Genomic DNA, 19,615 nt, shown 5'->3' on the forward strand with positions numbered 1-19,615 from the left:
TCAACCATGTGAACGGGAGACGTGTTCAAATATGTCTCAGTTTTCCTCCCCTGGTACTTGGGTGCAACATTCCAGACGCTTTACTAACACTCTCCCCACTTGGAGAGTCAGCACCTTTAACCTCCTGTTTGGCCCAGTTTGCAATTTCTGCGGAAGATGAACAGGAATAGCGAGAACCAATGAGAGGCTAGCTGGAGGTGTCTGGACGGGCAAATTTAACTCTCATTTCCCACCAGGAAGGGGAAATAACCAAAGGCTCAGCGTGCCGTGCCGGAACCAGATTAGGGCCTGAAGCCATCCTGCGGTGTTGCGGCCAGGTCACAAGAAAGCGAGTTGAAGATAGGAGCTCAGGGGCACTGTAATTCACAAACCTGCAGAGTTATAAATGACAGCTATCGTCCAAAAATAGACTGAAGTAAGGCTGCCAAGAGGACTTGAAAGCGGGGCAGAATTGCAGGAAACCGATTTCAGGAGGTAGACTGGAATTGCATTGAAAGCATAGGAAAAGAGGCAGAATGTCCACAATGATGCACTTGGCCAAAAAGGGCGTATGCGTTTTTTCCTGAATATATTCAGGAAAAAACGCATACGCCCTTTTTGGCCAACCAAGCAAACTTGCAAAGGAAATCTGCACTACAATGAAGTCTCACTTCTCCCCGGTTAAAAGGGCCATCTGAAAAAAGTGTAAAATCCAGAAAGGCAGGACAGGCCATGGAGAACTGGGAGCCTTGTTATGCTGATGGGCGGGATGTAAATTGCCAACAGACACTCAGGAGAAGTGTATGGTTTTTCCTGAAACATCTAAGAAACAAAGCAACAGAGCCAAGGGCACTTCCACTTATGGTCCTATAGCTTAGGGAAATTAAAATCAAAAAGACACAGCCACCCCAAAGTTTGGGACGCCTCCGTTTACAAGAACCTCGTTTACCGTACAAGTTCAATATCACAGAAAGTGAAAAATGGATAAAGAACTTGTGGTACTTACGTACAATGCAGTATCACTCAGCAATGAAATCTATGTCATCAGGCCCGTAGCAGCATAATGAGTGGATTCAGGTACGATGATTCTAACTGAAATAAGTCACACAGAAAAAGGAACATCATAAGATATCAGTAATACACGGAATGTAAACTTGGCTACACAGGAACTGCATTCCAAAACAGAACAGGGTCTCAAATTTAGAAAACCAACTTATGCTTGCTTAAGGGGAAAGGTGAGTTGGGGTGCTGCATAAAACCAGAGATTGAAATGAGCACAGATAAAGTTCCTTAAGCCAAATATGGAATAGACAAGAGCTACTCCTTGCTCAACGAAATGGACTCAACACCCCATATTAAACGCCAAAGAATGTACCTGACTAGTAAGTATCTTAAAACCTATGGATTGCTATGTCTCCGAAAGAGAATCAAGCATGTGTACAGGGGCATAAACGCAGCAGTGATAGGATTGGAGAGGTTCGGTGAGCAAATGAAGACCCTTTGAAGTCATATTGCATGGTACCCATTCCAAGGGTTTCAACTACACAGGTTTTAGGTATTCTTCCTTCAGCTAAAACATGCATGTGGAACCCACAGTATGATCAACCATGTGATCGGGAGACATGTTCAAATATGTCTCAGTTTTCGTACCCTGGTACTCGGGTGCAACATTCCAGACGCTTTACTAACACTCTCCCGACTTGGAGAGTCAGTCCCTTTAACCTCCTGTTTGGCCCAGTTTGCAATTTCTGCGGAAGATGAACACGAATAGCGAGAACCAATGAGAGACTAGTTGGAGGTGTCTGGACGGGCAAATTTAACTCTCATTTCCCACCAGGAAGAGGAATTAACCAAAGGCTCAGCGTGCCGTGCCGGAACCAGATTAGGGCCTGAAGCCATCCTGCGGTGTTGCGGCCAGCTCACAAGAAAGCGAGTTGAAGAAAGGAGCTCAGGGGCACTGTAATTCACAAACCTGCAGAGTTATAAATGACAGCTATCGTCCAAAAATAGACTGAAGTAAGGCTGCCAAGAGGACTTGAAAGCGGGGCAGAATTGCAGGAAACCGATTTCAGGAGGTAGACTGGAATTGCATTGAAAGCATAGGAAAAGAGGCAGAACGTCCACAATGATGCACTTGGCCAAAAAGGGCCTATGCGTTTTTTCCTGAATATATTCAGGAAAAAACGCATACGCCCTTGTTGGCCAACCAAGCAAGCTTGCAAAGGAAATCTGCACTACAATGAAGTCTCACTTCCCCCCGGTCAAAAGGGCCATCTGAAAAAAGTGTAAAATCCAGAAAGACAGGACAGGCCATGGAGAACTGGGAGCCTTGTTATGCTGATGGACGGGATGTAAATTGCCAACAACCACTCGGGAGAAGTGTATGGTGTTTCCTGAAACATCTAAAAAACAAAGCAACAGAACCTAGGGCACTTCCACTTATGGTCCTATAGCTTAGGGAAATTAAAATCAAAAAGACACAGCCACCCCAATGTTTGGAACGGCTCTGTTTACAAGAACCTCGTTTACAGTACAAGTTCAACATCGCAGAAAGTGAAAAATGGATAAAGAAGTTGTGGTATTTACTTACAAAGCAATATCACTCAGCAATGAAATCTGTGTCATCAGGCCCTTAGCAGCACAATGAGTGGATTCAGGTATGATGATTCTAACTGAAATAAGTCACACAGAAAAAGAAACATCATAAGATATCAGTAATATACGGAATGTAAACTTGGCTACACAGGAACTGAATTACAGAACAGAACAGGGTCTCAAATTTAGAAAACCAACTTATTCTTGCTTAAGGGTAAAGGTGAGTTGGGGTGCTGCATAAAACCAGAGATTGAAATGAGCACAGATAAAGTTCCTTAAGCCAAATATGGAATAGACAAGAGCTACTCCTTGCTCAACGAAATGGACTCAACACCGCATATTAAACGCGTAAGAATGTACCTGTCTAGTAAGTATCTTAAAACCTATGGATTGCTATGTGTCCGAAAGAGAATCAAGCATGTGTACAGGGGCATAAACGCAGCAGTGATAGGATTGGAGAGGTTCGTGAGCAAATGAAGACACTTTGAAGTCATATTGCATGGTACCCATTACACGGGTCTCAACTCTCCAGGTTTAAGGTATTCTTCCTTCAGCTAAAACATGCATGTGGAACCCAGAGTATGATCAACCGTGTGAACGGGAGACGTGTTCATATATGTCTCAGTTTTCCTCCCCTGGTACTCGGGTGCAACATTCCAGACGCTTTACTAACACTCTCCCCACTTGTAGAGTCAGCACCTTTAACCTCCTGTTTGGCCCCGTTTGCAATTTCTGCGGAAGATGAACAGGAATAGCGAGAACCAATGAGAGGCTAGCTGGAGGTCTCTGGACGGGCAAATTTAACTCTCATTTCCCACCAGGAAGAGGAATTAACCAAAGGCTCAGCGTGCCGTGCCGGAACCAGATTAGGGCCTGAAGCCATCCAGCGGTGTTGCAGCCAGCTCACAAGAAAACGAGTTGAAGAAAGGAGCTCAGGGGCACTGTAACTCACAAACCTGCAGAGTTATAAATGACAGCTATCGTCCAAAAATAGACTGAAGTAAGGCTGCCAAGAGGACTTGAAAGCGGGGCAGAATTGCAGGAAACCGATTTCAGGAGGTAGACTGGAATTGCATTGAAAGCATAGGAAAAGAGGCAGAACGTCCACAATGATGCACTTGGCCAAAAAGGGCGTATGCGTTTTTTCCTGAATATATTCAGGAAAAAACGCATACGCCCTTTTTGGCCAACCAAGCAAGCTTGCAAAGGAAATCTGCACTACAATGAAGTCTCACTTCCCCCCGGTCAAAAGGGCCATCTGAAAAAAGTGTAAAATCCAGAAAGGCAGGACAGGCCATGGAGAACTGGGAGCCTTGTTATGCTGATGGGTGGGATGTAAATTGCCAACAGACACTTGGTAGAAGTGTATGGTGTTTCCTGAAACATCTAAAAAACAAAGCAACAGAGCCTAGGGCACTTCCACTTATGGTCCTATAGCTTAGGGAAATTAAAATCAAAAAGACACAGCCACCCCAAAGTTTGGGACGGCTCTGTTTACAAGAACCTCGTTTACAGTACAAGTTCAACATCGCAGAAAATGAAAAATGGATAAAGAAGCTGTGGTATTTACTTACAAAGCAATAACACTCAGCAATGAAATCTATGTCATCAGGCCCTTAGCAGCACAATGAGTGGATTCAGGTATGATGATTCTAACTGAAATAAGTCACACAGAAAAAGAAACATCATAAGATATCACTAATACACGGAATGGAAACTTGGCTACACAGGAACTGAATTACAGAACAGAACAGGGTCTCAAATTTAGAAAACCAACTTATGCTTGCTTAAGGGTAAAGGTGAGTTGGGGTGCTGCATAAAACCAGAGATTGAAATGAGCACAGATAAAGTTCCTTAAGCCAAATATGGAATAGACAAGAGCTACTCCTTGCTCAACGAAATGGACTCAACACCCCATATTAAACGCCTAAGAATGTACCTGACTAGTAAGTATCTTAAAACCTATGGATTGCTATGTCTCCGAAAGAGAATCAAGCATGTGTACAGGGGCATAAATGCAGCAGTGATAGGATTGGAGAGGTTCGGTGAGCAAATGAAGACCCTTTGAAGTCATATTGCATGGTACCCATTCCATGGGTTTCAACTACACAGGTTTTAGGTATTCTTCCTTCAGCTAAAACATGCATGTGGAACCCAAGTATGATCAACCATGTGAACGGGAGACGTGTTCAAATATGTCTCAGTTTTCCTCCCCTGGTACTTGGGTGCAACATTCCAGACGCTTTACTAACACTCTCCCCACTTGGAGAGTCAGCACCTTTAACCTCCTGTTTGGCCCAGTTTGCAATTTCTGCGGAAGATGAACAGGAATAGCGAGAACCAATGAGAGGCTAGCTGGAGGTGTCTGGACGGGCAAATTTAACTCTCATTTCCCACCAGGAAGGGGAAATAACCAAAGGCTCAGCGTGCCGTGCCGGAACCAGATTAGGGCCTGAAGCCATCCTGCGGTGTTGCGGCCAGGTCACAAGAAAGCGAGTTGAAGATAGGAGCTCAGGGGCACTGTAATTCACAAACCTGCAGAGTTATAAATGACAGCTATCGTCCAAAAATAGACTGAAGTAAGGCTGCCAAGAGGACTTGAAAGCGGGGCAGAATTGCAGGAACCCGATTTCAGGAGGTAGACTGGAATTGCATTGAAAGCATAGGAAAAGAGGCAGAATGTCCACAATGATGCACTTGGCCAAAAAGGGCGTATGCGTTTTTTCCTGAATATATTCAGGAAAAAACGCATACGCCCTTTTTGGCCAACCAAGCAAACTTGCAAAGGAAATCTGCACTACAATGAAGTCTCACTTCTCCCCGGTTAAAAGGGCCATCTGAAAAAAGTGTAAAATCCAGAAAGGCAGGACAGGCCATGGAGAACTGGGAGCCTTGTTATGCTGATGGGCGGGATGTAAATTGCCAACAGACACTCAGGAGAAGTGTATGGTTTTTCCTGAAACATCTAAGAAACAAAGCAACAGAGCCAAGGGCACTTCCACTTATGGTCCTATAGCTTAGGGAAATTAAAATCAAAAAGACACAGCCACCCCAAAGTTTGGGACGCCTCCGTTTACAAGAACCTCGTTTACCGTACAAGTTCAATATCACAGAAAGTGAAAAATGGATAAAGAACTTGTGGTACTTACGTACAATGCAGTATCACTCAGCAATGAAATCTATGTCATCAGGCCCGTAGCAGCATAATGAGTGGATTCAGGTACGATGATTCTAACTGAAATAAGTCACACAGAAAAAGAAACATCATAAGATATCAGTAATACACGGAATGTAAACTTGGCTACACAGGAACTGCATTCCAAAACAGAACAGGGTCTCAAATTTAGAAAACCAACTTATGCTTGCTTAAGGGGAAAGGTGAGTTGGGGTGCTGCATAAAACCAGAGATTGAAATGAGCACAGATAAAGTTCCTTAAGCCAAATATGGAATAGACAAGAGCTACTCCTTGCTCAACGAAATGGACTCAACACCCCATATTAAACGCCAAAGAATGTACCTGACTAGTAAGTATCTTAAAACCTATGGATTGCTATGTCTCCGAAAGAGAATCAAGCATGTGTACAGGGGCATAAACGCAGCAGTGATAGGATTGGAGAGGTTCGGTGAGCAAATGAAGACCCTTTGAAGTCATATTGCATGGTACCCATTCCAAGGGTTTCAACTACACAGGTTTTAGGTATTCTTCCTTCAGCTAAAACATGCATGTGGAACCCACAGTATGATCAACCATGTGATCGGGAGACGTGTTCAAATATGTCTCAGTTTTCGTACCCTGGTACTCGGGTGCAACATTCCAGACGCTTTACTAACACTCTCCCGACTTGGAGAGTCAGTCCCTTTAACCTCCTGTTTGGCCCAGTTTGCAATTTCTGCGGAAGATGAACAGGAATAGCGAGAACCAATGAGAGGCTAGCTGGAGGTGTCTGGACGGGCAAATTTAACTCTCATTTCCCACCAGGAAGAGGAAATAACCAAAGGCTCAGCGTGCTGTACCGGAAGCAGATTAGGGCCTGAAGCCATCCTGCGGTGTTGCGGCCAGGTCACAAGAAAGCGAGTTGAAGAAAGGAGCTCAGGGGCACTGTAATTCACAAACCTGCAGAGTTATAAATGACAGCTATCGTCCAAAAATATACTGAAGTAAGGCTGCCAAGAGGACTTGAAAGCGGGGCAGAATTGCAGGAAACCGATTTCAGGAGGTAGACTGGAATTGCATTGAAAGCATAGGAAAAGAGGCAGAACGTCCACAATGATGCACTTGGCCAAAAAGGGCGTATGCGTTTTTTCCTGAATATATTCAGGAAAAAACGCATACGCCCTTTTTGGCCAACCAAGCAAGCTTGCAAAGGAAATCTGCACTACAATGAAGTCTCACTTCCCCCCGGTCAAAAGGGCCATCTGAAAAAAGTGTAAAATCCAGAAAGGCAGGACAGGCCATGGAGAACTGGGAGCCTTGTTATGCTGATGGGTGGGATGTAAATTGCCAACAGACACTTGGTAGAAGTGTATGGTGTTTCCTGAAACATCTAAAAAACAAAGCAACAGAGCCTAGGGCACTTCCACTTATGGTCCTATAGCTTAGGGAAATTAAAATCAAAAAGACACAGCCACCCCAAAGTTTGGGACGGCTCTGTTTACAAGAACCTCGTTTACAGTACAAGTTCAACATCGCAGAAAATGAAAAATGGATAAAGAAGCTGTGGTATTTACTTACAAAGCAATAACACTCAGCAATGAAATCTATGTCATCAGGCCCTTAGCAGCACAATGAGTGGATTCAGGTATGATGATTCTAACTGAAATAAGTCACACAGAAAAAGAAACATCATAAGATATCACTAATACACGGAATGGAAACTTGGCTACACAGGAACTGAATTACAGAACAGAACAGGGTCTCAAATTTAGAAAACCAACTTATGCTTGCTTAAGGGTAAAGGTGAGTTGGGGTGCTGCATAAAACCAGAGATTGAAATGAGCACAGATAAAGTTCCTTAAGCCAAATATGGAATAGACAAGAGCTACTCCTTGCTCAACGAAATGGACTCAACACCCCATATTAAACGCCTAAGAATGTACCTGACTAGTAAGTATCTTAAAACCTATGGATTGCTATGTCTCCGAAAGAGAATCAAGCATGTGTACAGGGGCATAAATGCAGCAGTGATAGGATTGGAGAGGTTCGTGAGCAAATGAAGACACTTTGAAGTCATATTGCATGGTACCCATTACACGGGTCTCAACTCTCCAGGTTTAAGGTATTCTTCCTTCAGCTAAAACATGCATGTGGAACCCAGAGTATGATCAACCATGTGAACGGGAGACGTGTTCATATATGTCTCAGTTTTCCTCCCCTGGTACTCGGGTGCAACATTCCAGACGCTTTACTAACACTCTCCCCACTTGGAGAGTCAGCACCTTTAACCTCCTGTTTGGCCCCGTTTGCAATTTCTGCGGAAGATGAACAGGAATAGCGAGAACCAATGAGAGGCTAGCTGGAGGTGTCTGGACGGGCAAATTTAACTCTCATTTCCCACCAGGAAGAGGAATTAACCAAAGGCTCAGCGTGCCGTGCCGGAACCAGATTAGGGCCTGAAGCCATCCAGCGGTGTTGCAGCCAGCTCACAAGAAAACGAGTTGAAGAAAGGAGCTCAGGGGCACTGTAACTCACAAACCTGCAGAGTTATAAATGACAGCTATCGTCCAAAAATAGACTGAAGTAAGGCTGCCAAGAGGACTTGAAAGCGGGGCAGAATTGCAGGAAACCGATTTCAGGAGGTAGACTGGAATTGCATTGAAAGCATAGGAAAAGAGGCAGAACGTCCACAATGATGCACTTGGCCAAAAAGGGCGTATGCGTTTTTTCCTGAATATATTCAGGAAAAAACGCATACGCCCTTTTTGGCCAACCAAGCAAGCTTGCAAAGGAAATCTGCACTACAATGAAGTCTCACTTCCCCCCGGTCAAAAGGGCCATCTGAAAAAAGTGTAAAATCCAGAAAGACAGGACAGGCCATGGAGAACTGGGAGCCTTGTTATGCTGATGGGCGGGATGTAAATTGCCAACAACCACTCGGGAGAAGTGTATGGTGTTTCCTGAAACATCTAAAAAACAAAGCAACAGAACCTAGGGCACTTCCACTTATGGTCCTATAGCTTAGGGAAATTAAAATCAAAAAGACACAGCCACCCCAAAGTTTGGAACGGCTCTGTTTACAAGAACCTCGTTTACAGTACAAGTTCAACATCGCAGAAAGTGAAAAATGGATAAAGAAGTTGTGGTATTTACTTACAAAGCAATATCACTCAGCAATGAAATCTGTGTCATCAGGCCCTTAGCAGCACAATGAGTGGATTCAGGTATGATGATTCTAACTGAAATAAGTCACACAGAAAAAGAAACATCATAAGATATCAGTAATACACGGAATGTAAACTTGGCTACACAGGAACTGAATTACAGAACAGAACAGGGTCTCAAATTTAGAAAACCAACTTATGCTTGCTTAAGGGTAAAGGTGAGTTGGGGTGCTGCATGAAACCAGAGATTGAAATGAGCACAGATAAAGTTCCTTAAGCCAAATATGGAATAGACAAGAGCTACTCCTTGCTCAACGAAATGGACTCAACACCCCATATTAAACGCCTAAGAATTTACCTGACTAGTAAGTATCTTAAAACCTATGGATTGCTATGTCTCCAAAAGAGAATCAAGCATGTGTACAGGGGCATAAACGCAGCAGTGATAGGATTGGAGAGGTTCGGTGAGCAAATGAAGACCCTTTGAAGTCATATTGCATGGTACCCATTCCACGGGTTTCAACTACCCAGGTTTTAGGGATTCTTCCTTCAGCTATAACATGCATGTAGAACCCAAGTATGATCAACCATGTGAACGGGAGACGTGTTCAAATATGTCTCAGTTTTCCTCCCCTGGTACTCGGGTGCAACATTCCAGACGCTTTACTAACACTCTCCCCACTTGGAGAGTCAGCGCCTTTAACCTCCTGTTTGGCACAGTTTGCAATTTCTGCGGAAGATGAACAGGAATAGCGAGAACCAATGAGAGGCTAGCTGGAGGTGTCTGGACGGGCAAATTTAACTCTCATTTCCCACCAGGAAGAGGAAATAACCAAAGGCTCAGCGTGCCGTACCGGAACCAGATTAGGGCCTGAAGCCATCCTGCGGTGTTGCGGCCAGCTCACAAGAAAGCAAGTTGAAGGAAGGAGCTCAGGGGCACTGTAATTCACAAACCTGCAGAGTTATAAATGACAGCTATCGTCCAAAAATAGACTGAAGTAAGGCTGCCAAGAGGACTTGAAAGCGGGGCAGAATTGCAGGAAACCGATTTCAGGAGGTAGACTGGAATTACATTGAAAGCATAGGAAAAGAGGCAGAACGTCCACAATGATGCACTTGGCCAAAAAGGGCGTATGCGTTTTTTCCTGAATATATTCAGGAAAAATCGCATAGGCACTTTTTGGCCAACCAAGCAAGCTTGCAAAGGAAATCTGCACTACAATGAAGTCTCACTTCCCCCCGGTCAAAAGGGCCATCTGAAAAAAGTGTAAAATCCAGAAAGGCAGGACAGGCCATGGAGAACTGGGAGCCTTGTTATGCTGATGGGCGGGATGTAAATTGCCAACAACCACTCGGGAGAAGTGTATGGTGTTTCCCGAAACATCTAAAAAACAAAGCAACAGAACCTAGGGCACTTCCACTTATGGTCCTATAGCTTAGGGAAATTAAAATCAAAAAGACACAGCCACCCCAAAGTTTGGAACGGCTCTGTTTACAAGAACCTCGTTTACAGTACAAGTTCAACATCGCAGAAAGTGAAAAATGGATAAAGAAGTTGTGGTATTTACTTACAAAGCAATATCACTCAGCAATGAAATCTGTGTCATCAGGCCCTTAGCAGCACAATGAGTGGATTCAGGTATGATGATTCTAACTGAAATAAGTCACACAGAAAAAGAAACATCATAAGATATCAGTAATACACGGAATGTAAACTTGGCTACACAGGTACAGAATTACAGAACAGAACAGGGTCTCAAATTTAGAAAACCAACTTATTCTTGCTTAAGGGTAAAGTTGAGTTGGGGTGCTGCATAAAACCAGAGATTGAAATGAGCACAGATAAAGTTCCTTTAGCCAAATATGGAATACACAAGAGCTACTCCTTGCTCAACGAAATGGACTCAACACCCCATATTAAACGCCTAAGAATGTACCTGACTAGTAAGTATCTTAAAACCTATGGATTGCTATGTCTCCGAAAGAGAATCAAGCATGTGTACAGGGGCATAAACGCAGCAGTGATAGGATTGGAGAGGTTCGGTGAGCAAATGAAGACCCTTTGAAGTCATATTGCATGGTACCCATTCCACGGGTTTCAACTACCCAGGTTTAAGGTATTCTTCCTTCAGCTAAAACATGCATGTGGAACCTAGAGTATGATCAACCATGTGATCGGGAGACGTGTTCAAATATGTCTCAGTTTTCATACCCTGGTACTCGGGTGCAACATTCCAGACGCTTTACTACCACTCTCCCCACTTAGAGAGTCAGTCCCTTTAACCTCCTGTTTGGCCCAGTTTGCAATTTCTGCGGAAGATGAACAGGAATAGCGAGAACCAATGAGGCTAGTTGGAGGTGTCTGGACGGGCAAATTTAACTCTCATTTCCCACCAGGAAGAGGAATTAACCAAAGGCTCAGCGTGCCGTGCCGGAACCAGATTAGGGCTTGAAGCCATCCTGCGGTGTTGCGGCCAGGTCACAAGAAAGCGAGTTGAAGAAAGGAGCTCAGGGGCACTGGAATTCACAAACCTGCAGAGTTATAAATGACAGCTATCGTCCAAAAATAGACTGAAGTAAGGCTGCCAAGAGGACTTGAAAGCGGGGCAGAATTGCAGGAAACCGATTTCAGGAGGTAGACTGGAATTGCATTGAAAGCATAGGAAAAGAGGCAGAACGTCCACAATGATGCACTTGGCCAAAAAGGGCGTATGCGTTTTTTCCTGAATATATTCAGGAAAAAACGCATACGCCCTTTTTGGCCAACCAAGCAAGCTTGCAAAGGAAATCTGCACTACAATGAAGTCTCACTTCCCCCCGGTCAAAAGGGCCATCTGAAAAAAGTGTAAAATCCAGAAAGGCAGGACAGGCCACGGAGAACTGGGAGCCTTGTTATGCTGATGGGCGGGATGTAAATTGCCAACAACCACTCGGGAGAAGTGTATGGTGTTTCCTGAAACATCTAAAAAACAAAGCAACAGAACCTAGGGCACTTCCACTTATGGTCCTAGGCTTAGGGAAATTAAAATCAAAAAGACACAGCCACCCCAAAGTTTGGAACGGCTCTGTTTACAAGAACCTCGATTACAGTACAAGTTCAACATCGCAGAAAGTGAAAAATGGATAAAGAACTTGTGGTATTTACTTACAAAGCAATATCACTCAGCAATGAAATCTGTGTCATCAGGCCCTTAGCAGCACAATGAGTGGATTCAGGTATGATGATTCTAACTGAAATAAGTCACACAGAAAAAGAAACATCATAAGATATCAGTAATACACGGAATGTAAACTTGGCTACACAGGAACTGAATTACAGAACAGAACAGGGTCTCAAATTTAGAAAACCAACTTATTCTTGCTTAAGGGTAAAGGTGAGTTGGGGTGCTGCATAAAACCAGAGATTGAAATGAGCACAGATAAAGTTCCTTAAGCCAAATATGGAATAGACAAGAGCTACTCCTTGCTCAATGAAATGGACTCAACACCGCATATTAAACGCCTAAGAATGTACCTGACTAGTAAGTATCTTAAAACCTATGGATTGTTATGTCTCCGAAAGAGAATCAAGCATGTGTACAGGGGCATAAACGCAGCAGTGATAGGATTGGAGAGGTTCGGTGAGCAAATGAAGACCCTTTGAAGTCATATTGCATGGTACCCATTACACGGGTCTCAACTCTCCAGGTTTAAGGTATTCTTCCTTCAGCTAAAACATGCATGTGGAACCTAGAGTATGATCAACCATGTGATCGGGAGACGTGTTCAAATATGTCTCAGTTTTCGTACCCTGGTACTCGGGTGCAACATTCCAGACGCTTTACTAACACTCTCCCGACTTGGAGAGTCAGTCCCTTTAACCTCCTGTTTGGCCCAGTTTGCAATTTCTGCGGAAGATGAACAGGAATAGCGAGAACCAATGAGAGGCTAGCTGGAGGTGTCTGGACGGGCAAATTTAACTCTCATTTCCCACCAGGAAGAGGAATTAACCAAAGGCTCAGCGTGCCGTGCCGGAACCAGATTAGGGCCTGAAGCCATCCTGCGGTGTTGCGGCCAGGTCACAAGAAAGCGAGTTGAAGAAAGGAGCTCAGGGGCACTGTAATTCACAAACCTGCAGAGTTATAAATGACAGCTATCGTCCAAAAATAGACTGAAATAAGGCTGCCAAGAGGACTTGAAAGCGGGGCAGAATTGCAGGAAACCGATTTCAGGAGGTAGACTGAAATTGCATTGAAAGCATAGGAAAAGAGGCAGAACGTCCACAATGATGCACTTGGCCAAAAAGGGCGTATGCGTTTTTTCCTGAATATATTCAGGAAAAAACGCATACGCCCTTTTTGGCCAACCAAGCAAGCTTGCAAAGGAAATCTGCACTACAATGAAGTCTCACTTCCCCCCGGTCAAAAGGGCCATCTGAAAAAAGTGTAAAATCCAGAAAGGCAGGACAGGCCATGGAGAACTGGGAGCCTTGTTATGCTGATGGGCGGGATGTAAATTGCCAACAACCATTAGGCAGAAGTGTATGGTGTTTCCTGAAACATCTAAAAAACAAAGCAACAGAACCTAGGGCACTTCCACTTATGGTCCTATAGCTTAGGGAAATTAAAATCAAAAAGACACAGCCACCCCAAAGTTTGGAACGGCTCTGTTTACAAGAACCTCATTTACAGTACAAGTTCAACATCGCAGAAAGTGAAAAATGGATAAAGAACTTGTGGTACTTACTTACAAAGCAATATCACTCAGCAATGAAATCTGTGTCATCAGGCCCTTAGCAGCACAATGAGTGGATACAGGTATGATGATTCTAACTGAAATAAGTCACACAGAAAAAGAAACATCATAAGATATCAGTAATACACGGAATGTAAACTTGGCTACACAGGAACTGAATTACAGAACAGAACAGGGTCTCAAATTTAGAAAACCGACTTATGCTTGCTTAAGGGGAAAGGTGAGTTGGGGTGCTGCATAAAACCAGAGATTGAAATGAGCACAGATAAAGTTCCTTAAGCCAAATATGGAATAGACAAGAGCTACTCCTTGCTCAACGAAATGGACTCAACACCGCATATTAAACGCCTAAGAATGTACCTGACTAGTAAGTATCTTAAAACCTATAGATTGCTATGTCTCCGAAAGAGAATCAAGCATGTGTACAGGGGCATAAACGCAGCAGTGATAGGATTGGAGAGGTTCGGTGAGCAAATGAAGACCCTTTGAAGTCATATTGCATGGTATCCATTCCACGGGTTTCAACTACCCAGGTTTTAGGTATTCTTCCTTCAGCTAAAACATGCATGTGGAACCCAGAGTATGATCAACCATGTGATCGGGAGACGTGTTCAAATATGTCTCAGTTTTCCTCCCCTGGTACTCGGGTGCAACATTCCAGACGCTTTACTAACACTCTCCCCACTTGGAGAGTCAGCGCCTTTAACCTCCTGTTTGGCCCAGTTTGCAATTTCTGCGGAAGATGAACAGGAATAGCGAGAAACAATGAGAGGCTAGCTGGAGGTGTCTGGACGGGCAAATTTAACTCTCATTTCCCACCAGGAGGAGGAAATAACCAAAGGCTCAGCGTGCCGTGCCAGAACCAGATTACGGCCTGAAGCCATCCTGCGGTGTTGCGGCCAGGTCACAAGAAAGCGAGTTGAAGAAAGGAGCTCAGGGGCACTGTAATTCACAAACCTGCAGAGTTATAAATGACAGCTATCGTCCAAAAATAGACTGAAATAAGGCTGCCAAGAGGACTTGAAAGCGGGGCAGAATTGCAGGAAACCGATTTCAGGAGGTAGACTGGAATTGCATTGAAAGCATAGGAAAAGAGGCAGAACGTCCACAATGATGCACTTGGCCAAAAAGGGCGTATGCGTTTTTTCCTGAATATATTCAGGAAAAAACGCATACGCCCTTTTTGGCCAACCAAGCAAGCTTGCAAAGGAAATCTGCACTACAATGAAGTCTCACTTCCCCCCGGTCAAAAGGGCCATCTGTAAAAAGTGTAAAATCCAGAAAGGCAGGACAGGCCATGGAGAACTGGGAGCCTTGTTATGCTGATGGGCGGGATGTAAATTGCCAACAACCACTCGGGAGAAGTGTATGGTGTTTCCTGAAACATCTAAAAAACAAAGCAACAGAGCCTAGGGCACTTCCACTTATGGTCCTATAGCCTAGGGAAATTAAAATCAAAAAGACACAGCCACCCCAAAGTTTGGGACGCCTCTGTTTACAACAACCTCGTTTACAGTACAAGTTCAACATCGCAGAAAGTGAAAAATGGATAAAGAACTTGTGGTACTTACGTACAAAGCAGTATCACTCAGCAATGAAATCTATGTCATCAGGCCCGTACAAGCATAATGAGTAGATTCAGGTACGATGATTCTAACTGAAATAAGTCACACAGAAAAAGAAACATCATAAGTTATCAGTAATACACGGAATGTAAACTTGGCTACACAGGAACTGAATTACAGAACAGAACAGGGTCTCAAATTTAGAAAACCAACTTATGCTTGCTTAAGGGTAAAGGTGAGTTGGGGTGCTGCATAAAACCAGAGATTGAAATGAGCACAGATAAAGTTCCTTAAGTCAAATATGGAATAGACAAGAGCTACTCCTTGCTCAATGAAATGGACTCAACACCCCATATTAAACGCCTAAGAATGTACCTGACTAGTAAGTATCTTAAAACCTATAGATTGCTATGTCTCCGAAAGAGAATCAAGCATGTGTACAGGGGCATAAACGCAGCAGTGATAGGATTGGAGAGGTTCGGTGAGCAAATGAAGACCCTTTGAAGTCATATTGCATGGTACCCATTACACGGGTCTCAACTCTCCAGGTTTAAGGCATTCTTCCTTCAGCTAAAACATGCATGTGGAACCCAAGTATGATCAACCATGTGAACGGGAGACGTGTTCAAATATGTCTCAGTTTTCCTCCCCTGGTACTCGGGTGCAACATTCCAGACGCTTTACTAACACTCTCCCCACTTGGAGAGTCAGCGCCTTTAACCTCCTGTTTGGCCCAGTTTGCAATTTCTGCGGAAGATGAACAGGAATAGCGAGAACCAATGAGAGGCTAGCTGGAGGTGTCTGGACGGGCAAATTTAACTCTCATTTCCCACCAGGAAGAGGAAATAACCAAAGGCTCAGCGTGCCGTACCGGAACCAGATTAGGGCCTGAAGCCATCCTGCGGTGTTGCGGCCAGCTCAAAAGAAAGCGAGTTGAAGAAAGGAGCTCAGGGGCACTGTAATTCACAAACCTGCAGAGTTATAAATGACAGCTATCGTCCAAAAATATACTGAAGTAAGGCTGCCAGGAGGACTTGAAAGCGGGCCAGAATTGCAGGAAACCGATTTCAGGAGGTAGACTGGAATTGCATTGAAAGCATAGGAAAAGAGGCAGAACGTCCACAATGATGCACTTGGCCAAAAAGGGCGTATGCGTTTTTTCCTGAATATATTCAGGAAAAAACGCATACGCCCTTTTTGGCCAACCAAGCAAGCTTGCAAAGGAAATCTGCACTACAATGAAGTCTCACTTCCCCCTGGTCAAAAGGGCCATCTGAAAAAAGTGTAAAATCCAGAAAGGCAGGACAGGCCATGGAGAACTGGGAGCCTTGTTATGCTGATGGGCAGGATGTAAATTGCCAACAGACACTCGGGAGAAGTGTATGGTGTTTCCTGAAACATCTAAAAAACAAAGCAACAGAGCCTAGGGCACTGCCACATACGGTCCTATAGCTTAGGGAAATTAAAATCAAAAAGACACAGCCACCCCAAAGTTTGGGACGCCTCTGTTTACAACAACCTCGTTTACAGTACAAGTTCAACATCGCAGAAAGTGAAAAATGGATAAAGAAGTTGTGGTATTTACTTACAAAGCAATATCACTCAGCAATGAAATCTATGTCATCAGGCCCTTAGCATCACAATGAGTGGATACAGGTATGATGATTCTAACTGAAATAAGTCACACAGAAAAAGAAACATCATAAGATATCAGTAATACACGGAATGTAAACTTGGCTACACAGGAACTGAATTACAGAACAGAACAGGGTCTCAAATTTAGAAAACCAACTTATGCTTGCTTAAGGGGAAAGGTGAGTTGGGGTGCTGCATAAAACCAGAGATTGAAATGAGCACAGATAAAGTTCCTTAAGTCAAATATGGAATAGACAAGAGCTACTCCTTGCTCAACGAAATGGACTCAACACCGCATATTAAACGCCTAAGAATGTACCTGAATAGTAAGTATCGTAAAACCTATGGATTGCTATGTCTCCAAAAGAGAATCAAGCATGTGTACAGGGGCATAAACGCAGCAGTGATAGGATTGGAGAGGTTCGGTGAGCAAATGAAGACCCTTTGAAGTCATATTGCATGGTACCCATTACACGGTTCTCAACTCTCCAGGTTTAAGGTATTCTTCCTTCAGCTAAAACATGCATGTGGAACCCAAGTATGATCAACCATGTGAACGGGAGACGTGTTCAAATATGTCTCAGTTTTCCTCCCCTGGTACTCGGGTGCAACATTCCAGACGCTTTACTAACACTCTCCCCACTTGGAGAGTCAGCGCCTTTAACCTCCTGTTTGGCCCAGTTTGCAATTTCTGCGGAAGATGAACAGGAATAGCGAGAACCAATGAGAGGCTAGCTGGAGGTGTCTGGACGGGCAAATTTAACTCTCATTTCCCACCAGGAAGAGGAAATAACCAAAGGCTCAGCGTGCTGTACCGGAAGCAGATTAGGGCCTGAAGCCATCCTGCGGTGTTGCGGCCAGGTCACAAGAAAGCGAGTTGAAGAAAGGAGCTCAGGGGCACTGTAATTCACAAACCTGCAGAGTTATAAATGACAGCTATCGTCCAAAAATATACTGAAGTAAGGCTGCCAAGAGGACTTGAAAGCGGGGCAGAATTGCAGGAAACCGATTTCAGGAGGTAGACTGGAATTGCATTGAAAGCATAGGAAAAGAGGCAGAACGTCCACAATGATGCACTTGGCCAAAAAGGGCGTATGCGTTTTTTCCTGAATATATTCAGGAAAAAACGCATACGCCCTTTTTGGCCAACCAAGCAAGCTTGCAAAGGAAATCTGCACTACAATGAAGTCTCACTTCCCCCCGGTCAAAAGGGCCATCTGTAAAAAGTGTAAAATCCAGAAAGGCAGGACAGGCCATGGAGAACTGGGAGCCTTGTTATGCTGATGGGCGGGATGTAAATTGCCAACAACCACTCGGGAGAAGTGTATGGTGTTTCCTGAAACATCTAAAAAACAAAGCAACAGAGCCTAGGGCACTTCCACTTATGGTCCTATAGTTTAGGGAAATAAAAATCAAAAAGACACAGCCACCCCAAAGTTTGGGACGCCTCTGTTTACAAGAACCTCGTTTACAGTACAAGTTCAACATCGCAGAAAGTGAAAAATGGATAAAGAACTTGTGGTACTTACGTACAAATCAGTATCACTCAGCAATGAAATCTATGTCATCAGGCCCGTAGCAGCATAATGAGTAGATTCAGGTACGATGATTCTAACTGAAATAAGTCACACAGAAAAAGAAACATCATAAGATATCACTAATACACGGAATGTAAACTTGGCTACACAGGAACTGAATTCCAAAACAGAACAGGTTCTCAAATTTAGAAAACCAACTTATGCTTGCTTAAGGGTAAAGGTGAGTTGGGTTGCTGCATAAAACCAGAGATTGAAATGAGCACAGATAAAGTTCCTTAAGCCAAATATGGAATAGACAAGAGCTACTCCTTGCTCAACGAAATGGACTCAACACCGCATATTAAACGCCTAAGAATGTACCTGACTAGTAAGTATCTTAAAACCTATGGATTGCTATGTCTCCGAAAGAGAATCAAGCATGTGTACAGGGGCATTAACGCAGCAGTGATAGGATTGGAGAGGTTCGGTGAGCAAATGAAGACCCTTTGAAGTCATATTGCATGGTACCCATTTCACGGGTTTCAACTACCCAGGTTTTAGGTATTCTTCCTTCAGCTAAAACATGCATGTGGAACCCAGAGTATGATCAACCATGTGATCGGGAGACGTGTTCAAATATGTCTCAGTTTTCCTCCCCTGGTACTCGGGTGCAACATTCCAGACGCTTTACTAACAGTCTCCCCACTTGGAGAGTCAGCGCCTTTAACCTCCTGTTTGGCACAGTTTGCAATTTCTGTGGAAGATGAACAGGAATAGCGAGAACCAATGAGAGGCTAGCTGGAGGTGTCTGGACGGGCAAATTTAACTCTCATTTCCCAACAGGAAGAGGAAATAACCAAAGGCTCAGCGTGCCGTACCGGAACCAGATTAGGGCCTGAAGTCATCCTGCGGTGTTGCAGCCAGCTCAAAAGAAACCGAGTTGAAGAAAGGAGCGCAGGGGCACTGTAATTCACAAACCTGCAGAGTTATAAATGACAGCTATCGTCCAAAAATAGACTGAAGTAAGGCTGCCAAGAGGACTTGAAAGCGGGGCAGAATTGCAGGAAACCGATTTCAGGAGGTAGACTGGAATTGCATTGAAAGCATAGGAAAAGAGGCAGAACGTCCACAATGATGCACTTGGCCAAAAAGGGCGTATGCGTTTTTTCCTGAATATATTCAGGAAAAAACACATACGCCCTTCTTGGCCAACCAAGCAAGCTTGCAAAGGAAATCTGCACTACAATGAAGTCTCACTTCCCCCCGGTCAA

General features: G+C 44.0%; 1 long non-coding RNA gene across 3 annotated transcripts in view; it reads right to left on the reverse strand.

The window, feature by feature from the left end:
* The window catches only part of LOC307181391, a 1,281,417-nt gene that overhangs the window by 816,547 nt on the left and 445,255 nt on the right, over positions 1-19,615 (reverse strand). The gene's annotated exons all lie outside the window — the stretch shown is intronic.

Source organism: Stenella coeruleoalba (assembly GCF_951394435.1).
Source record: "Stenella coeruleoalba genome assembly, contig: scaffold_63, whole genome shotgun sequence".
NCBI lineage: Eukaryota > Metazoa > Chordata > Mammalia > Artiodactyla > Delphinidae > Stenella > Stenella coeruleoalba.